The 20,960-nt window shown below is 40.3% G+C and overlaps 1 protein-coding gene and 1 pseudogene across 1 annotated transcript in view; one reads left to right on the top strand and one right to left on the bottom strand.

Annotated features, from left to right (window-relative positions):
• The window catches only part of SH3GL3 (SH3 domain containing GRB2 like 3, endophilin A3), a 285,754-nt gene that overhangs the window by 142,120 nt on the left and 122,674 nt on the right, over positions 1-20,960 (top strand). The gene's annotated exons all lie outside the window — the stretch shown is intronic.
• Positions 17,599-19,507, bottom strand: LOC111164668 (actin-related protein 3 pseudogene; annotated as a pseudogene).

Below are 20,960 nucleotides of genomic sequence, written 5' to 3'. Positions count from 1 at the left end.
CTGGGCCCGTGAGCCATGGCCGCTGAGCCTGCGCGTCCGGAGCCTGTGCTCTGCAATTGGAGAGGCCACAACAGTGAGAGGCCCGCGTACCACAAAAAAAAAAAAAAAGAAAAAAAATAAAGAAAATACATATCTATCTATATATGTATCTATATAATATATCCCAGTTCTGAAATTGTTAAGTAATTCACTTAAAGTATTTCAGAGAAAGACAAAGATTATAAAGTGGACTTTTACAAATAAGGGTACCAGTACCATGACAAATTGAGATGATTTTTCTCAATGATAGGCAAGGTAAAATAGCTTATAACTTCCTGGTTACCTGTCCTTCTTTCTTGATACCTTACCTATCTCTGCAGGAAAAAAAAAATCCCCTTATTTTACAGAGAACGAAGAATTGTAAACCCCAGGGATTCTGCATCGTTTTGGCAACATGTGGAGACTAACAGGAAAGGGGAGGAAATCAAGTAAAATGAGAAGAGTACAAATTGAGTTAATAACGAGATTTAATTAATCCTTTCCTTCAGCATTTGGGATTATAACCCAGGTGTCCCAAGATCGTAATTAAATACCTTTTTTCTCTTGAAAAGGTTTCTTTTTTTTTAAATGATGTATTTTTTTTTTAAATAAAAATTTATTTATTTATTTATTTTTGGCTGCATTGGGTCTTCGTTGCTGCACGTGGGCTTTCTCTAGCAGCAAGCGGGGGCTACTCTTCATTGCAGTGTGTGGGCTTCTCATTGCGGTGGCTTCTCTTCTTGTGGAGCATGGGCTGTAGGTGCTCGAGCTTCAGTAGTTGTGGCACACGAGCTCAGTAGTTGTGGCGCATGGGCTCTAGAGCGCAGGCTCAGTAGTTGTGGTGCACGGGCTTCAGTGCTCCACGGCATGTGGGATCTTCCCGGACCAGGGCTCTAACCCGTGTCCCTTGCATTGGCAGGTGGATTCTTAACCACTACGCCACCAGGCAAGTCCCTGAAAAGGGGTTCTTAATCGAGTGGTTTACTTTTCTACTGGTAGGGATGCAGCTTGAGTTATTAGAGATAAATACCAATAGCTTAGAGATGGCATTGTGGTTTCTTGTTAAGCATTGTGCCTGACCACTAAAAATATAACTTACAATAATGATATGTCACCACTCATTGATTTGTATTAATTATGTTTATTTCATCATAATTTTCTTGACAGCATTTATTGTTGGTGTAGGATGCTTAGGCCACATCTGTGCTTGCGCTGACCTGGACGCTATGCTAATAGCCAGATTTATTCTCTTTATGGACTTCTAGGAGCCTTATATTCCCCATCCCATGAAAGCCTAGTTTTATTCTCTCCTCTTATTCTTTCCCCTAACTAACCAGCTGGCGATGACACAAGATGGTGATGACACTTGTGGGCTTCATGTTAAATTTACTTCTTTTTGCCCTTACGTAGCAGTGCCCTTTCATGTGACCCAGGAACACAGTAGGGAATGGGGAGCCCCTAACAAAGTTTTTTTTGTAACCTTCCCCCCCTTCTCTTTTGATGCATTAATCAGAAAAATGATGAGTGGTCATAAGGGGCCAAGACATTCTCCCTGTAATGACTAAATGCACAGGCTGACCCTTTAGGGGTAAACACTTCAGAGAAGGATATTCTTTGCAAATTATGAGAATCTCTAGGGATGCAGTCTCTTGTTTCACTTTCTCATTAGAGATAAAGAAAGATGCACTTTGCAAAATCCATAATGATTAATTTTTTTTACTTAGATGCATCAGAAAATGTATTAAGCTAAAACATGCTTGCTCCTTTCCACATAGACTGCTTGATAAATTAATCCATAAATCTATGTGTTATCCATATATATTTAACTCAGGGTGCTAGAGTAGATGCTCAAACTAAATTAGTTTTATTTTTTTTAATATCTGAAGAACACAGTATAATCCAAGCATTTCTTACCACTGATGCCTTTTCTCTAAAGTAACTGTAATTGAGGCTATCACTTGGAATTTGATTAAAAATGCATTTAAAAGCAGGGATTTTTTTGTGTGTGTGTACTATTCTTTTCAGATTCATTTTTCAACTTTCCTAACAAACTGACTATAAATTATATTTCCCAGCGTTAAGTGTGTGTGGGGGTGTATCATGTGTATTTGGGGGACGCTATCATTGGCATGCTTTACCCAGAAAATAAAACTGCTGATAAACAGAACTGATACACGATTTTATTTGGCTAAATAATAAGTGAATTTATTCTGGAGAGTCTACATCAGCCAAATGTGGATAGCTAGATTTTCTTTTTCACTAGAAACCTGGGAAAGTGTTGAGTTGGGGGGAAGGGGCTGGAGGAAGCGCTGGGGATGATTGAGAAGGCATTGTTGCAATTCTAACTCTTGGAGTTCTTCTGTGAGATGCCTTCCGGATGAGCTCTTCCCTTGCAATTCCCAGGGTCATCCCATGTTTTTACCGCAGCACCAGCAGCAGTGACTTTCCTGAGCCCAGCCAGTGTTGTTCCTTCTGACTTTGTAATTCATTGGATGATGGTGTCTTTCCCACCGGCATTGGCTAAAGCTTTCTCAGACACTGATGTCACCAAGTGCTTTGCCTGATCGAATCATCCATCAGTGGTAGAAGCTGCTGCTATTTCAGGCTGGATGACTTGGGTACTCCCTACTCATGAACCTGATATCTGAGTCATATCTCCTCATCCACGTCTGTGTTCTTTCTTCCTTATGGGCCACAGTTCAGAAGTCTGGAGGGACCTGTCAGCTAATGCGTGGGTGCTCTTCTGTTTCTCCCAGTGTAACAAGGACAGGGTACACCTGGCTGGTCTCTGCACTCTGCTTTGGACCCTGTCTCCTCTCCTTTTCTCAGGGATTTTGCTCCTGTTGCATCTCTCTTCTGCACTATATTTTCTTCTTTCCTGGATCATTTCCATCGGCATATGGAATGCTCTCTAGTACTGTTGCAGGAAGGGCGACCCCTTCCAGGGCCTGAGAGTGGGCTCTTGTCTAACCCTCAGAAATGAATTGTTGGAGGAGACACACATGCTGACAAAGCTGGAGACTTTATTGGGAAGGGGCGCCTGGGTGGAGAGCAGAGGGTAAGAGAACCTGGAGGACTGCTCTGCCACGTGGCTTGCCATCTCAGGTTTTATTGTGATGGGGTTAGTTTCCGGGTTGTCTCTGGCCAATCATTCTGACTCAGGATCCTTCCTGGTGGTGAGCGCATCGCTCAGCCAAGATAGATTCCAGTGAGGGGGTTTCTGGGAGGTTGGTAGGACATATGGACTGATGTCTCCTCTCTCCTTTTGACCTTTCCTGAATTCTTCCAGTTGGTGGTGGCTTGTTAGTTCCATGTTCCTTACCAGGACCTCCTGTTGTAAGATAACTCATGCAAGTGGTTACTATTGGGCCTGGCCAGGGTGGGCGGTTTCAGTCAGTGGTTCCCCTAACTATCACCTATCTGATAAAACAGTATCGCCTATCTGATAAAAAAGAAAGGAAAAAAATCCTTCCTTGGTCCGAGATCCCGCTTCACTTCCATCCTATTTCTTCTCTCCCCTTCCCAGCAAAATGTACTGAGAAAGTTTTTTGTTGCCCTGTTTCTACTTTCTCATCTCCCATTCTCTTCTCAACCCATTCCAGTTGACTTTCCTCTCCATCTGTCTGAGACCACCTTACCTAGGTGGTGATTGACCTACCTCCAAGTTGCCAAATTGGATGGGCACTTCCCCGTCTGATTCTCAGCAGCCTTTGACCCAGCGGACCATTCTCTGCTTACAACTCCTTCTACACTTGTGTGGTTTTCCTCTGGTTTCAGTGCCCGTTCCCTCAGATCTCCTTTAATGGCTCCTTCTCGTGCCCTTGAAAACTTAAGTCCTAGAGTGCCCCAGGGCTCTGGCTTGGAGTAATTCCCCTTTTTCTTAGCCTTGCACCCTGCCAAGGTGTTTTGTCCAGCCTCATGGAATTATACATGATCTATATGTTCATTGCTCTCTAAATTATGTTTCTAGCCCAGACACTCCTCCTGAACACAGACCCATAACAAACTCATAAGTCTAACTGCCTACATCACCTCACCTCTTGGATATTTAAAAGGTTGTCAAATTTAAGATGTCCAAACCTGAACTCTTTACTTTTCATCACCCCAACCTGTTTTGCTGGTGGTTTCTATTTCAGTCAGTTGTTCAACTGCTCAAGTAAAATAAGACAAAAACAAGATTCATCTTTGATTTTTTTCTTTCTCTTATCTCTAATTCATCAGAAAGTACTTCCTCTTGGTTCTACTTTAAAAATGTATCCCTCATTCACTTTACGTCTTTCTGGCTCTGCTACTACTATCCTTGTTCTATCACCTCTTGCCTGCATGGTTGCCGGAGCCTCCTCACCAATTTCCAGACCTTTCTTCCTACCAGGTACAATTCATTTACCCACAGTGACCTGAATGCTCTTCTAAAAATGTATCTCAGACTATGTCATTCTGTTAATGTAATGTAGACTGCTTACAAGTCTTCAGTGCTTCAGTGGCTTCCAGTTGCTTTTAGAATAAAAGCCCAACTTCCTCCTCTGGCCTGTGAAGCCTCACATAACTTGGCCTCTCCCTTCCCTCTCCTGCTGCTGTTCAGCCACGCTGGCCTTTCTTTGTTCCTTTGATGTGCTAAGGTCTTCTTTTCGTTGGGCCTTTGCCAGAGCTGTTTCCTCCGCCTTGCATGCCTTTCCTCTAGATCTTTGCAAAGTGTTTCCTTATTGTCATTTAGATCATAGCACAGATTACAGGCCACTTTGCCAGAGAAGTCTTCCCTGACCACCCAATTCAAATAGGCCTATGCCCTCTCTATCACACTGCTTAACTTTTAAAAAACTGTATGATAAATATTTTGGTATTTTGATGACTGAGTTCAGTACAACTGGTTTCCTTTATAATCCCATGTATTTTTAAATTAAACTTTTTTATTTTGAGATAGTTGCAGATTCACATGCAATTGTGAGAAAGAATGCAGATACCTTATGCCCTTTGCCCAGATTTTTCCATCTTGCAAAACTATAATACATTATCACAACCAGGATATTTACATTTACATTATCTAATACATGGATATGGTATATCTCTCCATGTATTTTGCTCTTTGATTTATTTCATCAGGATTTTGTAGTTTTTAGCATACATGTCCTGTACATGCTTTGTTAAATTTACACCTGTGACCTTGCTGAGCTCATTTATTTACACAATACAGAACAGATTCATCACCATAAGGATCATGAATGTTGCCCATATCTTATGGCCTTGCCCACTCCTCTTCTGCCCCCACCCGCTCTGTAATGCCTGACAACCACTAATTTGTTCTCCTTTCTGTAATTTTGTCATTTCATAAGTGTTATATAAATGGAACCATATAGTCTGTAACCTTTTGGCTTGGATTTTTTTATCTCAGCGTAATACTGTAGAAGTTCCTCCAGGTTGTCGTATGTGTCAATAGGTTGTGCTCCTTTTTTAAACAAATAAATTTATTTATTTATTATTTTTAATTTTTGGCTGCGTTGGGTCATCATTGCTGCGCGCGGGCTCTCTCTAGTTGCGGCGAGCGGGGGCTATTCTTTGTTTCGGTGCACAGGCTTCTCATTGCGGTGGCTTCTCTTGTTGCGGAGCACGGGCTCTAGGCACGAGGGCTTCAGTAGTTGTGGCGTGCGGGCTCAGTAGTTGTGGCTCTCGGGCTCTAGAGCTCAGGCTCAGTAGTTGTGGCACACGGGCTTAGTTGCTCCGCGGCTTGTGGGATCTTCCCAGACCAGGGCTCGAACCTGTGGCCCCTGCATTGGCAGGTGGATTCTTAACCACTGTGCTACCAGGGAAGTCCAATAGTTTTCTCCTTTTTATTACAGATATCGGTTTGTTTAACCATTTACCTGTTGAAGGACATCGGGATTGTTTCCAGTTTGGCTATTAGGAATAAAGCTGCTATAAATATTTATGTACAGGTTTTTATGTGAACATAACTTTGCATTTCTCTGGGTTGAATGCTTAGGAGTTCAGTTGTTAGATCATGTGGTAGTTACATGTTTAGTATTTTAGGAAACTTTCCCTCTTTTCTAGAGTGACTATCATTTTATATTCCTACCAGTAATGTATGAGGGTTCCAACTTTTCCACATCCTCTCTAGGATTTATTGTCACTATTTTTTATTCTAGCCATTCTATTAGATGTATAGAGTTACGTAATTGTGTTTTACTTTGCATTTCACTAATTGCTAATGGTTTAACAGCTCTTCATGTACTTATTTGCTTTCTGTATCTCCTCTTAGGTGAAATGTCTGTTCACATCTTTAGCCCATTTTTAAACTGGAATTTTTTTTTAACTGTTGACTTGTGAGAATTCTTTATAATATCCTAGGGTATCCTTCTTTGTTGGATGTATGGTTTGCAGATATTTTCTCCCAGTCTGTAGATTGTCTTTTCATCTTCTTTCACAGAGCAAAACTTTAAAATTTTGATGAAATGCAGTTTGAGAATTTCTCCTTTTATTGATCATGTTTATGGTATCTAAGAACTCTGCCTAGTCCAAGATCTTGAAGATTTTCTCCTATGTTTTTTTCTAAAAGTTCTACAGTTTTGTGTTTTACATTTAAGCCTGTTGTCCATTTTGAGTTAATTTTTTATAGGGTATGACTTAGGTTGAAGGTCATTTTTTTTTTTTTTTGGTTTATGAGTGTTTTTTTACCCCAGCACCATTTGTTGAAAAGGTTATCCCTCCTCCATTGAATTGCTTTTGAACCTTTGACAAAATCAGTTGGGCATACTTCTGTGGATCTATTCATGCCTTCTCTATCCTATTCCACTGATCTATCCCTTGGCCAATAGCACCCAGTCTTGACTGTCACTACATGATGTCTTGAAATCAGACTGATTCTTTCCACATTATTCTTCTTTCTCAAAATTGTTTTAGCTATTGTAGCTCCTCTGTCTTTCATATATATTTTAGAATAATCGTATCTATATCTACAAAAAATATTTCTGGAATTTTTATAGGAATTGCACTAAAACTGTGTATCAGTTTAGAGAGCATTGACATGACTCCTATGTTGAATCTTTAGCGTAGAAGTCCTATACATGCTTCATTAAATTTACACTTGTGAACTTGCTGAATTTATTCGTTCTGGGAGGGATTTTTTTTGTGAGGAGGTTGTTTGTTTTGTTTTGTTTTTTGGTATATTCCTTGGAAATTTTTTTGCAAACAGTCATGTCACCTGTAAATAGAGACAGTTTTAGTTCCTTCTTTACATTTTATATGCCATTTATTTACTTTTTTTTTGGCCTATTTCACTGGCTAGAACTTCCGGCATTATTTTGAATGAGCGTTGACAGTGGAATCCTTGCCTTGTTCCCCCACCCTTACGGAAAGGCTTTCAGTCTTTCACTATTAAGAGTAATGTTAGCTATAAATCTTTCGTGGATGCTTTTTAACACGTTGAGGAAGTTCTCTAATTCTATTATTTCTGAGTGTTTTTTAAATCATGAATAGGTGTTGAATTTTGTCAAAGGCTTTTTCTACATCAGTTCACATGATTATGTGTTTTTTTTCTTCTTTAGCCTGTTAATATGGTGGATTACATTAATTGATTTTTGAAAATTGAACTAGTTGGGTGTCCTTAGAATAAAACCCACTTGATGATGGTGTATATTTCTTCTTTTATATTGATGAATGAATTCTATTTGCTAATGTTTTGCCATGGATTTTTGTTTCTATATTTTTGGGATATTGGTCTTTATTTTTCGTACTGTGTTTGTCTAGTTTTGGTATCAGGTAATACTACTTTAATAAAATGAATTGGGAAGTGCTTACTCTTCTGTTTTCTGGAAGAGATTATGTAAAATTGACGTTAATTCTTTTTTAGACATTTAGTAGAATTTTCCAGTGAAAACATCTGGGCTTGGAGATTTCTCATTTGGGAGTTTTGTTAGTTTGTGTTTTTTAAGGATTGGTCCATTTCATTTAGGATAACTCTCCACACATATCAGACTTATGTGTGGAGAGTTATTCATAGTATTCCCCTATTCATCATTATCATCAGTTCCCTTATTACAGGTGTATAGGGTCTCCTTGACTTTTGATATTGGTAATTTCATGCCTTCTCCCTTTATCTTTGTCAGTCTTGCTAGAGGTTTGTCAGTTATATTGATCTTTTCAAAGAACCAGGTCATTATTTCATTTTCCCCAATGTTTTGCCATTTTCAATTTCATTGATTTCTGCTCTTATTTTATTATTTCCTTCCTTTTACTTGCTTGGGTTTATTTTGTTCTCTTTATAGGTTCTTGAGGGAAGCAGACTATTGATTGGAAACCTTTTCTCTTTTCTAACGTATGCAGTGAAGGCTATATATTTTCCTCTCAACACTGCTTTAGTTGTATTTCACTAATATTTTAATTTTCATTCATTCAGTGTACATTTTGACTTCCCTTGAGACTTTTCTTTGATCCACGATTGTTTACGGTGTTTGTAATTTTTCCTGTTTAACCCTGTTTTTGATTTCTAGGTTGATCCCAATGTCATTAGAGAATACATTCTATATGATTTTGACTTTTAAAAATTTTGTGAGGTTTATTTTATGGCTCAAAATGTGGTCTATTTTGTTATATGTTCTGAAGGCACATGAAAATAGTGTGTATATGCTGTTGTTGGATGGAATATTCTGTAAATATTGATTAAATCCTATTGGTCAATAGTGTTGTTGAATTCAATATACGTATTGGTTTTCTGTCTAGTTCTTTTAATTGTTGAGAGAAGTCTCCAAATAAAATTATCTATAATTATATCTGTTGTCTATATTTTCTTTCATTGCTGTCAGTTTTACCATTGCATAATTTGCAGTTCAAGTGTTTGGTAAATACAGATTTAGGGTTTCTATGTCTACTTGGTAGATTTACCCTTTTAAATTCATTATCATTATTTAATGTCCCTCTCTGCCTCTGCTAATTTTATGTGCCCTGAAGTCTACTTTATCTGATATTAATATAGCTAATCCTGCTTTCTTTTGGTTAATGTTTGCATGATATGTATTTTTTCATTCTTTTACTTTCAACCTGCATATATTGCTTTACTTGAAGTGAGTTTCTTGTGGACAGCATATAGTTGGGTCATGGTAATTCACTCCACCAATATGTCTTTTAATTGGTGTTTTTAGACCACTTACATTTAATGTAATTATATGTTAGGGCTAAAGGCTACCTTTTTTTTGTTTGTTTGTTTTTTGTTTCTTGTCTTTTTTCCCTTGCCTTCTTGTGTGTTACTTGAATATTTTTAGAATTCTATTTTGATTTATGTATAACATTTTTGAGTATACAGGCTTCTCCCACTATCCAAAGTAGAGTGTTCCTATGAAACCTTTCATAAGCCGAAATGGAGTAAAGTAGAGACGCAATTACCTTAGCACACATCTTGCTAAGAGATGCATAAACTAAATTGAGGTAAGCTACATGTGCTGACAGATACAGTTCAAAGCTCAGCTTGATATGGAGATGCTGAGTATAGTTCCCAGGGATTGAGCTTAGTGGTGCCACTCTTGCTGCTATTGATTTTCTGTCTGGATGATCTGTCCATTGATGTAAGTGGGTTATTAAAGTCCCCTACTATTATTGTGTTACTATCAATTTCTCCCTTTTTGTTTGTTAATATTTGCTTTATGTATTTAGTTGCTTCTGTGTTGGGGATACACACACACACACACACACACACGTGTTATATCTTCTTGTTGAATTGATCCCTTTATCATTCTGTAATGTCCTTCTTTATCTCATGTTACAGTCTTTGTTTTAAAGTCTATTTTGGTCCAAGTATTTCTTCCCCAGCTTTCTTTTTTATTTCCATTTGCATGGAGTAACTTTTTCCATCACTTCACTTTCAGGCTGTGTGTGTCTCTAGATCTGAAGTGAGTCTCTTGTAGGCAATATATATATGGGTTATATTTTTATATCCATTCAGCCACTCTATATCTTTTGATTGGAGCATTTAGTCCATTTACATTTAAAGAAATTGTTGATTAGGTATGTACTTACTGCCATTTTGTTAATTGTTTTCTGTTTTTTTTTGTAGTTCTTTTGTGTTCCTTTCTTCTTCGTTTGCTTTTTTCCCTTATGATTTGATAACTGTTCTATTGTTATGTCTGGATTCCTTTCTCTTTTTTGTGTTTTTATTACAGATTTTTGCTTTGTGGTTACCCCAAGGTTTCTATATAACAACACATATATATATATGTATATACATGATTATTTTAAGTTGGTGATCTCTTAAGTTTGAATGCATTCTAACAACCCTGCATTTTTACTCCCCCTCGCCCCACATTTAATGTTTATGACTTCACATTTACATCTTTTTGTTCATCTTTTACCTACTTATTGTGGATATAGATGATTTTACTACTTTTGTCTTTTAACCTTCCTACTATCTTTTAAAGTGGCTAATCTACTACCTTTATTGTATATTTGCCTTTACCATTGACATATTTCCTATCATAATTTTCATATTTCTAGTTGTGGTCTTTTCTGCTTAGAGAAGTCCCTTTAACATTTCTTGTAAAGCCAGTTTAGTGATGCTGAACTCTTTTATCTTTTACTTGTCTGTAAAACTCTCTGTATCTCCTTCAAATCTGAGTGATAGCCTTGCCAGGTAGAGTATTCTTCGGTTTAGGTTTTTTCCTTTCATCACTTTAAATATATTATGCCACTCCCTTCTGGCTTGCAAGGTTTCTGCTGCAAAGTAGCTGACAAGTGTTATGGGAGTTCCCTTTTATGTAACTTGTTGCTTTTCCTTGCTGCTTTTAAGATTCTCTCTGTTTTTAATTTTTTCCATTTTAATTATAATGTGTCTTGTTGTGGATCTCTTTGGGTTCATCTTGTTTGGGACTCTTTGTGATTCCTGGACCTGGATGTCTGTTTCCTTTCCCAGGTTAGGGATGTTTTTCAGCTATTATCTCTTCAAATAAGTTGTCTGCCCCTTTCTCTCTCTCTTCTCCTTTTGGGACCCTTATAATGTGAATGTTAGTATGTTTGATATTGTCTCAGAGGTCTCTTAAACTATCCTCATTAAAAAAAAAGGTTTTTTTTTTTTTCAGCTTGGGTGATTTCCACTATTCTGTCTGCCAGTTTGGTGATGCGCTCCTTTGTATCATTTCATCTGTTGATTATTTCTAGTATATTTTTTATTTCAGTTGTTGTATTCTTCAGCCTTGTTTGGTTCTTCTCTATATTTTCCAGCTCTTTGTTAAACTTCTCACTGTGCTCATCCATTCTCCTCCCAAGTTCACTGGGCATCTTTATGATCATTACCTTGAACTCTTTATCAGGTAGATTGCTTATCTCCACTTCACTTAGTTCTTCTTCTGGGGTTTTATCTTGTTTCTTCATTTGGAACATATTCCTCTGTCACCTCATTTTGCCTAACTGTTTTTATTTCTGCATATTAGGCAGGTTGGTTATTTTTCCTGATCCAGAGAAATGGCCTTGTGTAGGAGATGTCCTATGGGGCTCAGTAGCACACCCCCTTCTGGCCACCAAAGCTATATGCTCTAGCAGCGCCTTCTGTGTGGACTGAGTGGGCCCTTCTGTTGAGACAGGGCTGACTACTGTGGGTACACTTGTAGGTGGGACTGTCCCCTGGGCTGGTTGGCTTCCAGGCCCTGCCTCATGTGGATGCTGCTGGCCTGCTGGTAGGTGGGGCCAGGTCCTGGCATGGCTGGCTGAGGGTCCTGGGGGCCCCGGGGCTGGTACCAGCTGGCTGGTGGGTGGGTAAGCCCCAGTGCTAATAGGCTAGAAGGAGGGCTCCAACCTGGTGCTTGCCAGCATCTGTGCCCCCCAAAGGAAATCCTAGTTGCCTCCTGCTTCTCTGGGAGGCTCTCCAAGGTCAGAAAGTGGGTCTGACCCAGGCTCCTTTCAAATTATTACCTCTGCATTGGGTCTCAGGACATGTGAAATTTTGCATGAGCCATTTAAGAGTGGAGTCTGTTTCCTGTAGCCCTCTGGTTCTTCTGTATGCAAACCAGTTGTTCTGGGGCTTGTATACCCAGTGCAGGACCCCCAGGCTGGGGAACCCAATGTGGGGCTCAAACCCCTCACCCCTAGGGTAAAACCTTTGCAGTTATAATTATCCTCCTGTTTGTGGGTTGCCTAGCTGGGGGTGTGAGTCTTGACTGTACCATGTCTCTGCCCCTCCTACCTGTCTCACTGTGGCTCCTTCTTTACATCTTTAGTTGTGGAAAACCTTTTTTGATAGTCTTCAGGTCATTCTCATCCATAGTTGCTCTGTAAATAGTTGTAATTTTGGTGTGCCCGTGGGAGGAGGTGAGCTCAGGGTCTTTCTACTCCGCCATCTTGGCCATACTCTCATGACGGTAGGATTTTTTAAATTGAAACTCTGGCATTTTAGGTATCATTTTATGAGACTCTGGACCTTACTTAAATTGTCTGTTTTTACTGGCTTTCTTTCCCACTGCCTTGGCAAGGAAAAGTGGTGGCATTGCCTTGTTACTTCTCAGTGGGGGTAAATGTCCAAGTTTCTCACTTAGACTGTTGACATTCAGGGTTTGTGCCTCCTTATTGCTGTGTGGGAGTGGGAGTTCTGACACCTCAGTAGGCTTGCGCTGATACCTCTCTGTCTGGGATAGGTAGAAATGCCTTGTAGCTGTTTCCCATGTGGCCTCAACTCACACCATGGGTGGGGGTGGCCTCATTACTGCAGGGTGGTGGTAGAAGTCCTGATTCTCCACGAGGCCTCCTCTGATACAGCCCAGGAAGGAGGGTGAGAGGGTGCCTTACTGTGGGAGTGGAGGTCCAGGCTCCCCCACATGTTGTCCACTGACATTGAAGGTGTGAGCAGGGTGGAGCTTGTTGCTACCTGGTGGGGATGAAAGTACTGGTTTCCTACTTGACTTTCTCTGGCACCATCCAGGGGAAGAGAGAATTGCGGGGGTGGGGGTCACCTCATTATAACTTGGCAGAGGTGCAAGTTCCCCCATTCCACTCATCCTTTGCTAGTGTGGATGGGGGTAGGGGTCACAGTTCTTTCTGTGGCGTTTGGAGTAGAGCTGGAGTAGAGCGGGTATTATCTAAACACTTCTGTCTCGCTAGACTGCTCCTTGCATGATTCTTTGGCTGGAGAGAGCAGGCCTTTATTGAGGTTACTTATTTATTTATTTTCCTGCATCTGTTGGTATTTCCAGGTTGCTGCTATTTCAGCTCCAAGTCTTGGATGTATGAGGGAAAAAGAAAATTCAGGAAGCTCACCACTGTGTCATTTCTTGGGCCCTGAGGTGCCTACTCAGTGTGCCTCCTTCTTTCCACCTGTTAGGGCCTTCTTGGGTTTGTGTTATATATAATGCCCAGGATTTTGGTTGTAGTTAGTGGGAGGAATAGAGAAAAGTATATGTACTCCATTTTCCCTGAAGCAGAAGTCCTTTGAGTTACCCAGATAAAATCCCTTCTTAGCAGGTATGACTGTCTGGTCATTTCTTGTCCTGGTTGTCCCTTATGGAATCCTAAGCCTTTTGAACACTGCACGGAACCATCTGCTAATGTTGAATGAACATTCAGCAAGTTGTCAGGATTGGAACCTGGATGGCTGCTTCTGTTGAACTCCAACGTATTGTCTGCCTGGATGCTCTTGATTTTGGGGGAGGAATGTGCAAAATCCAGATGTTTTAAATGAAGTTTCCTAGTTTTGAAATATTGGCAATTAATTTAAAATTTTAAAAACCTCTGCAGGCCAAAAGAAACACATGTGATGAATTAACATGGTCCATTGCCAAATGGTTGGCGACTTTTTTTTAAACGTCTTAGACTAGCACATATTGCTGAAACGGTTCATAGGCAGGTTGACATCTCCTCTGGTTTGAATAGTAGAAGGATGATTCCTGGTCGCCTGTGGTGTTGCCAGTACTTGCTAAGGAGATAAATATGGTTTCTGTAGAGACAGCTCTTGGCTTTTCGCCTGGGACTGTTCCTGGAAACCTTGTTGAAAGGCAGATTGGATGGAACCGAGTTGAGCATTCGCCCATGTGCTGTTGTGTTAGGCTCTCTTCGAAGGAGCTTGGCCAGCGTAATGTGGGAACTGTGGAATGATCAGGTGTGAGGGCAGAGAGCTGTCTAGTCATGATACGAATTCAACAGTGCTGAGTGGGCAGAGCAGAAGAAGGCAGGCAGAAGTGGGCAGCCTCACACGACTGTGGGAACGTGGGCAAGAAATGAGGGGGAGCGAGCCCTTTGCTCATAGTGACCTATTTGGGACTATTTTGAGAAGAGGATGCAAGAATAGATAGTTTCTAGAATAGTCTAAGGCAGATGGGAGCTCTTCCCTGGTACTCTCATTGAGCCTTCAGATCTCATAAGTAAAAGTTATGTATCTTAAGACAGAATTTGATAAATTTTATGTAACTCGTAAAATCTGCTTAACAAAAGTTAAACAACATCCTTGAATTTTATTTATCCTGGATCCCTGCTATTCAAATTGATGTCTTAGATCAAGTGCTTTTTCCAAGAAAAGACTGAATCGTTGTCTAAACCTCGTGGTCATGTCTCTTCAAGGGTTGAGTTCTCAATAGGATGGCACGACATCCAGGACTAGGGGTAGTGTTAACAGCACGTAATGCAGAAATTTCAGAGTGAAACGACCTATACAATTCCATAATTTGGCCATAAATAGCAAAGACTTAGACCCTTAGGAGCTCAAAGCCCATAACTCACTTTTTTTTTTTTTTCTTGTGGTACGCGGGCCTCTCACTGTTGTGGCCTCTCCCGTTGCGGAGCACAGGCGCCGGACGCGCAGGCTTAGCGGCCATGGCTCACGGGCCCAGCCGCTCCGCGGCATGTGGGATCCTCCTGGACCGGGGCACGAACCTGCGTCCCCTGCATTGGCAGGCGGACTCTCAACCACTGCACCACCAGGGAAGCCCCCATAACTCACTTTTATTTTTCCTGATTTTCAGCGGTGGATTTCTTTCCTGGGGGACAGTGGATGGAGGCCCAGGTTTATTTTGAAGGAGTAGAATCGGGTGTAGGAGCAACTGAGAAAATAAAGGAATTTCTCTTGTCTTTTTTTCTTTTCCGCCTGAGTGGGCATTGTTAAATCAGGTATATTAAATGTACCTTTCATTCAACTCCATTCCACGATGTCTTGAAGCTGAACTTCCAGGAACTGAACCTCTATGGCTGTTGGTGGAAGGAACTGGGAAGTGCAGAGACTGGAGGCCTGTATTTGAACAGTGGTTGTGCCAAAATGGGGGGGCTACGAGCCTCACCAGCTGGCTGTGGTGACTAATTGGGGGACCGGGGTCTCACTGTCAGGGGAGGTAGCAGGGAGTACTGGGAAGAGTAGCATCTCGGTTTGCGAAAACTAGGTTTCCCACGTTTGCCAAGAAGTGTGACTGGGAGAGTAACTTCACTCTCCTTGGCGTTGGTTTCCTCATCTCTGAATGGCAATAATGAAACCAATATTAAAGGTTCTTCATGGGCATTTCCATTTATTGAACATTTTTAGTTTGTACAGACTGTAAGGAGGAACTTACACGTATGTAATCTTCACAGCCACTTGCTCAAGTAGTGGCTATTTTCACCGTTTTAACAAATGAGAAAAGATGAACAGCCCTTGAAAAGTGTCTGGACCCAATTCCTCCCTGTGTCCCAGTGTTTGGCCTGAAGTCTCATTCAGAAGTGTTATCAAATGAGAGGAGGCCCAGAGACATAAAGGGATGGCCTCAAGGTCACAGAGCTTTCTCATCGTAGAGTGAGGGCTTGACCTCAGCAATTATGAAGGCCCCTCCATTTGTTGTGCCTTCCTGTATGATGAACGTGATTGCTCAAGAATGAATTAACTGGGACTTCCCTGGTTAAGACTTCGCCTTCCATTGCAGGGGGTGCAGGTTCGATCCCTGGTCAGGGAGCTAAGATCTCACCTGCCTCGCAGCCAAAAAACCAAAACATAAAACAGAAGCAATATTGTAACAAAATTCAATAAGGACAAAAAAATATAACTAAAGTGAGATATATACACTACCCAAATGATTCCTAAGCACTATGGAGGTAGAAAACATTAAAAAAAAAAAAAAGAATGAATTAACTAATGCAGAGTCTGATAAATTAATTCCTCTGTGGAATAAAGAGAAAAGGTATGCAATATTTTTGTTTGCCACCATAATTACTTTAAAAAGATAGCTGGTTAAAATGCAGTATTAAATCACATTTGAATCTGTTTGTTTATATGTAGTTTATTGTGTGTACCAAGTGTCCAGGAGCTACCTAAGGAACATGTAGGACGTATCCAGTGAATGTCTGATACAGCAGTGTATGCTTCCTGCTGCTTTGGCTGTTGGCCACTGTCTCCCACTTATTTGCACATGCTTGACAGTGTGCATAAGATGTGCGTGTTTTCCTTGCTTGCTTTTCTCTCCCTGTTCCCTGGCTGTTCTTGGCTTTGAAGCTGACATCCATTTTGCCCCGACAATTATTGTAGATCAGCAGACCGTGCCACCCATCTCTCCTGGAATCTACCATCATTTCTTGCTTCTTGGCTATTTTTTTATGGCTTCTTATTTCAGTTTCTCCTCTCTTCTTCATTCCTCCCAGCCTCAACATGCAGTCAGTAAGTCCTGTGTAGATTCTGCCTCCTAAATATTTCTCCCATTCACCCCTTCCTCTCCATCCCCACCACATTCCCCTGTTCCACGGGGGCTTATGGCTCTTGCCTAAGTGAACACCGTACCTGGTTGCCACTAGTATAAATTTGACTTTGTCATTCCCCTTCCAGGCCTTGACATGGAGTCCCTACAGGCGTAGGGTAGACTCTCAGTTCTTTAAGTTGGTGTGTGATGGTTTCAGCCTCTTTCTAGCAACGCTCAACCTCCGTTCTCCAGCAGCTTTGGGCTCATTCTGTCCTTTGCCTGTTCTGTTACTTCTGCCTGGAAAATTCTTCCCCATCTTCAGAGCCTGGAGAACTCTAGTTCACCCAGCTTCCTTTTATTCTTCCTCCTTCTTCTCCAAAGCTATTGCTTGCCATCACTGCTCCCTGAACCCTGGGTGTACACACGTCAATAATGTCACCTTTGTTGTATTGAAATCATTTTGGTTACTTTTTAGGCCCTTCTACCAGACATTGCAAGCTGCTTCTCACACAGAAGTCTACTTTTTTATTAAAAATTTTAAAGGTAATTTAGTTTTAATTTATTTTCATCACTTTTTTTTCATGATCCAGATATTTTTAAATGCAATGAAAATTAACTTTCCATGATATGTCAGAGACTGGAACTAAAAAAAAAAACTTTTCAGACTGCAAATGAGTTATACAAATGAAAATATCAAGTGGAGATCCAGTTATCAAAATGAAAGCACTTGACATATTAAAAGTTAACAATGATTTGTTTAGAACACATAAAAAGTCAGTTTGCTACAGTTGTTGGATTTTCAAGAACTGTTGCAGAGGTTTGAAGAAAATAGATTTATTAACTTAAAAAGAACTTGAAACAAGTATTCAAAAGAAATTTGTGCCTTTATTAGAATGGTGTTAGGCTTCAAAAATGACCAATTAAATGATTAATTTTTTAAATAAGAAATGACACTATAGAACTGCAATACTGGTCCAACAGTCCTGTTTTTACTGCAAGAAACAGAATGAGAGTTAAACAGACAGCACTAGCAGGTATCAGTTAATCTAAGATAATAGCTTCTTTGTTCCAAAAGCACTTGCAAAGAAAAACATTGGGGGGCACAGGGTATGGAGGCACTTCCTAATAACTGGAATCCCATGAGTGTGTGTGTCTATGCCATGTGTCATAGGCTACTTTTTGAATTTGTCCTTTACGTGGTCACTTTTTCCCTCAAATACTAGTTTTCCCGTGACTTTTTCCCTCAAAGGATAAAAAGTATGAAATATAAGCAAGCTCTTGCATCTTACGCTTAGAAGTGTTCAATTCAAGCGTCATGTATATTTATCGGCACATTTATAGTGTACCGATAAACCCCATCAAATCTTGGCTAATTCAATAATATAGAACCTATCAGGGCACAGAAAGAACGAACACCTGCTTCTTTTTGTTACACATACGATTCAAATACTGAATCTGAAGAAAAACATTTAATCATTTTGGCTCTCCTTTACATTCCCATGTTGATAAACTTACTAAAATATTCCTGTGTAATTGAGTGTGGTCCTATTATTTCAAGTCAAGTTTAAAATCTCAAAACCAGCCATCCAGGCAAAAAAGGCAGTCAGAAAGATGATTTCTTCCTCATCTCCCTAACCCCAATAACTACGAAGTCAATTTTACATGATTCCAAACACTGAATAGTGATGACAAATGCTGAGCCCAATTTCTTCGTAATCCTTTCTGGTGTGGCATACGTGGTAGAATTCAGGTGTGGAAGCCAGCATGGATCCTCCAAACCAAATTGCCTGTGACTGCATTTTGGGTGTAATGACTTGTACATTGATAGGTTTTCGTGTCAATCTACCACCACTCAGTTCCTCACTTAATTTCAGCCTGGCATCTATAGTTCTTTTCAAATCTCTTTGCAAGTGATGTCCGATGTCCCTGAACATGGTTGAGCCTCCAGAGAGGACAATATTCTTGTAGAGAGGACGTCTGACATCAGTAGGACAGTTGTGAATTACTTTATCTACAACTTCTGAGATAGGTTGAGTAAAACCTGGATTAGCAAACTCTAGATGAAAAAAATTTCAGGTCCCAAGAATTTCTCAGTAACGAACACTAATGGAAAATTCTTTCTTTGAGATAGCACTGATTCCAGTATACTGTTTAATCCACTTTGCTCCATCTGTGTCATACTTGTTAAATTCTTTCACTAAATCTGGGCGGGCATAGCTATAGTTTAAAGTTTAAAGTTTCCTTTAAAGTTTCCAAAGATTGCTCTGAAGGATTCTTACTTCTCCGTCTCTCAGCAGTTGCTGAATAAAATATGTTCTTTTTCATCCTGTGTTTGGAATGTGCTTAACACAGCTGCCAGTCACATACCCTTCAGCCACAGGGGTGGCATGGGTGACACTGTTTCCACTGTCTATCAACAGATTGTTTTCCTACTTGTCTTGAGGTCCAGGATGCAGCTAAGGCAAGAATGGCCTGTGCAGAAATGTACGAGCCTAGAACATTATTTCAGCAGTATATTCCCTGTTTTCTGGAGGATTCAGTGGAGGTTCAGTAAAAAAAAAATGGTCTTCAGGTTCTGCTCTTAAATATTTAAAGATCATTTGATCCATAAACCTTTACATCAAGTCCCATTCTTCAACAATGCCATGGCGGACTGGCCACTTTTTTGCATATGAAGGTTTTTCTGTTGCTTCATCAGCAGTGAAGAAGCCTAGGTCATCAACACCTTTCATCGCCCTCCTTTCAGCTTTCTCATCCTTTCTTTTTGCTGACTCTTTAATAGCAATACCCTGTACCATAGTCCAGCACACAGGCCGGCAGCCGTCCACCATCTTCCTTGTCACCTGCTGCTGCTGCTGCAACTGTCTGTTTGGTGCTGACTGGGGCCAGGGTTGAGCAGCGGGAGATAGAAGCTATTTGACCATCCACAGCTGGCCACTCTGTTTGTCATGGGGTGAGGGATGGAGACGGGAAGCAGAAGCAGAGGCAGGCCTGGTCAGTGGCTACCACTTCTACAACCCAGGCAGGTAGGCTGTCCTGGAAGTCTTTAGAAGTGCTTGTTGAGTGACTGAATGACTGTTTATGCTTACATTCTTTTCTCATGAATTCAAGCTTGCAACTTTTATAGAAATTGGAGGTTTCCAGACTCCTAATAGCTGAATCATTGGGGTGTTGGTTGCACCAAAATTAAAATATTCTTTTATTGTATTAGTTTGATGTTTGCCTCTGGCATCTACTTTGTTTTGAGCTTTGACTTTCATAAATTAGGAGTCGGTACTTCTTCACATCCAGGAAATGTTATCTTCATATCCAGGAAAAATGTTTTGTAGTCAATCAACTAATCATTCCATGAGTATAATCATAATGCTAATTAGCTGCATTTGGTAGAATTGCTGGGTGCTGTGCAAAGTATTTTTAGAGACAGCATCTCATTTCATCTCCTTGATACCTCTACCAAGAAGGTACTAACCTATAATGGAAAAGAATCTGAAAAAGAATACACACACACACACACACACACACACACATCTGAATCACTTTGCTGTACGCCTGAAGCTAACACAACATTATAAATTAACTATACCTCAATTAAAAAAATGATTATTGGAAAAAAAGAAGGTGCTCGTCTTATTTCTCCTTTTACAAGGGAGGAAATTAGGCTTGGCAAGGTTAAGTAAAACTTGCTCAAGGTCATACAGCTGGCAAGTGGTCTTGTAAGGACTCAAGGACAGGCCTTGAGTGATTCCAAGACAAACGCAGTACAGTACTTGTCACCATTGCATGAGATAAATCCGGTGCTACCCTCCAGTCTCTTCCTCATGATTTTCAATCTTCGAATAAATCCAAGGTGTCTTTATCATTCATTTGAACCATATGTCACCTGTTTAGCCTCTATTAAATAGAAGCTCTAAATCAGGAGTTGGCAAACTGGCCTGTGGGTCAAATATAGCCCATTACCTATTTTCTTTTGTACAACCTGTGAGCTAAGAATGATTTTTACATTTTTTAATGGCTGAAAAAAATCAAAAGAATTCTATTTTGTGACACCTAATAATTACATATGATTAAAATTTCAGTGTCCGTAAATAAAGTTTTATTGGAACACGCACCCAGGCTCATTTTCGTGCATGCTGTCTATGGTGTAAAGCAGAATTGAATAGTTATGACAAGAGACAACATAGAGCACAAAGCCTGTAATATTGCTCTCTGGTCCTTTACAGAAAATGTTTGCCAACCTCTGCTCTGAGCTGTAAGTCTAGGGAATTTACGTATGCTGGTGTGCAACATTTCTGCAGCCCTGGACAGAACACTAAAAACGTTTTGTCTGCATCTGCAATTGGGTTGTGTGTT

The sequence above is a fragment of the Delphinapterus leucas genome, chromosome 2, assembly GCF_059928025.1.
Source record: "Delphinapterus leucas isolate spDelLeu-1000000601 "Yukka" chromosome 2, BTC_Dleu_Yukka2, whole genome shotgun sequence".
NCBI lineage: Eukaryota > Metazoa > Chordata > Mammalia > Artiodactyla > Monodontidae > Delphinapterus > Delphinapterus leucas.
This window is presented reverse-complemented; position numbering and strand designations above follow the sequence as displayed.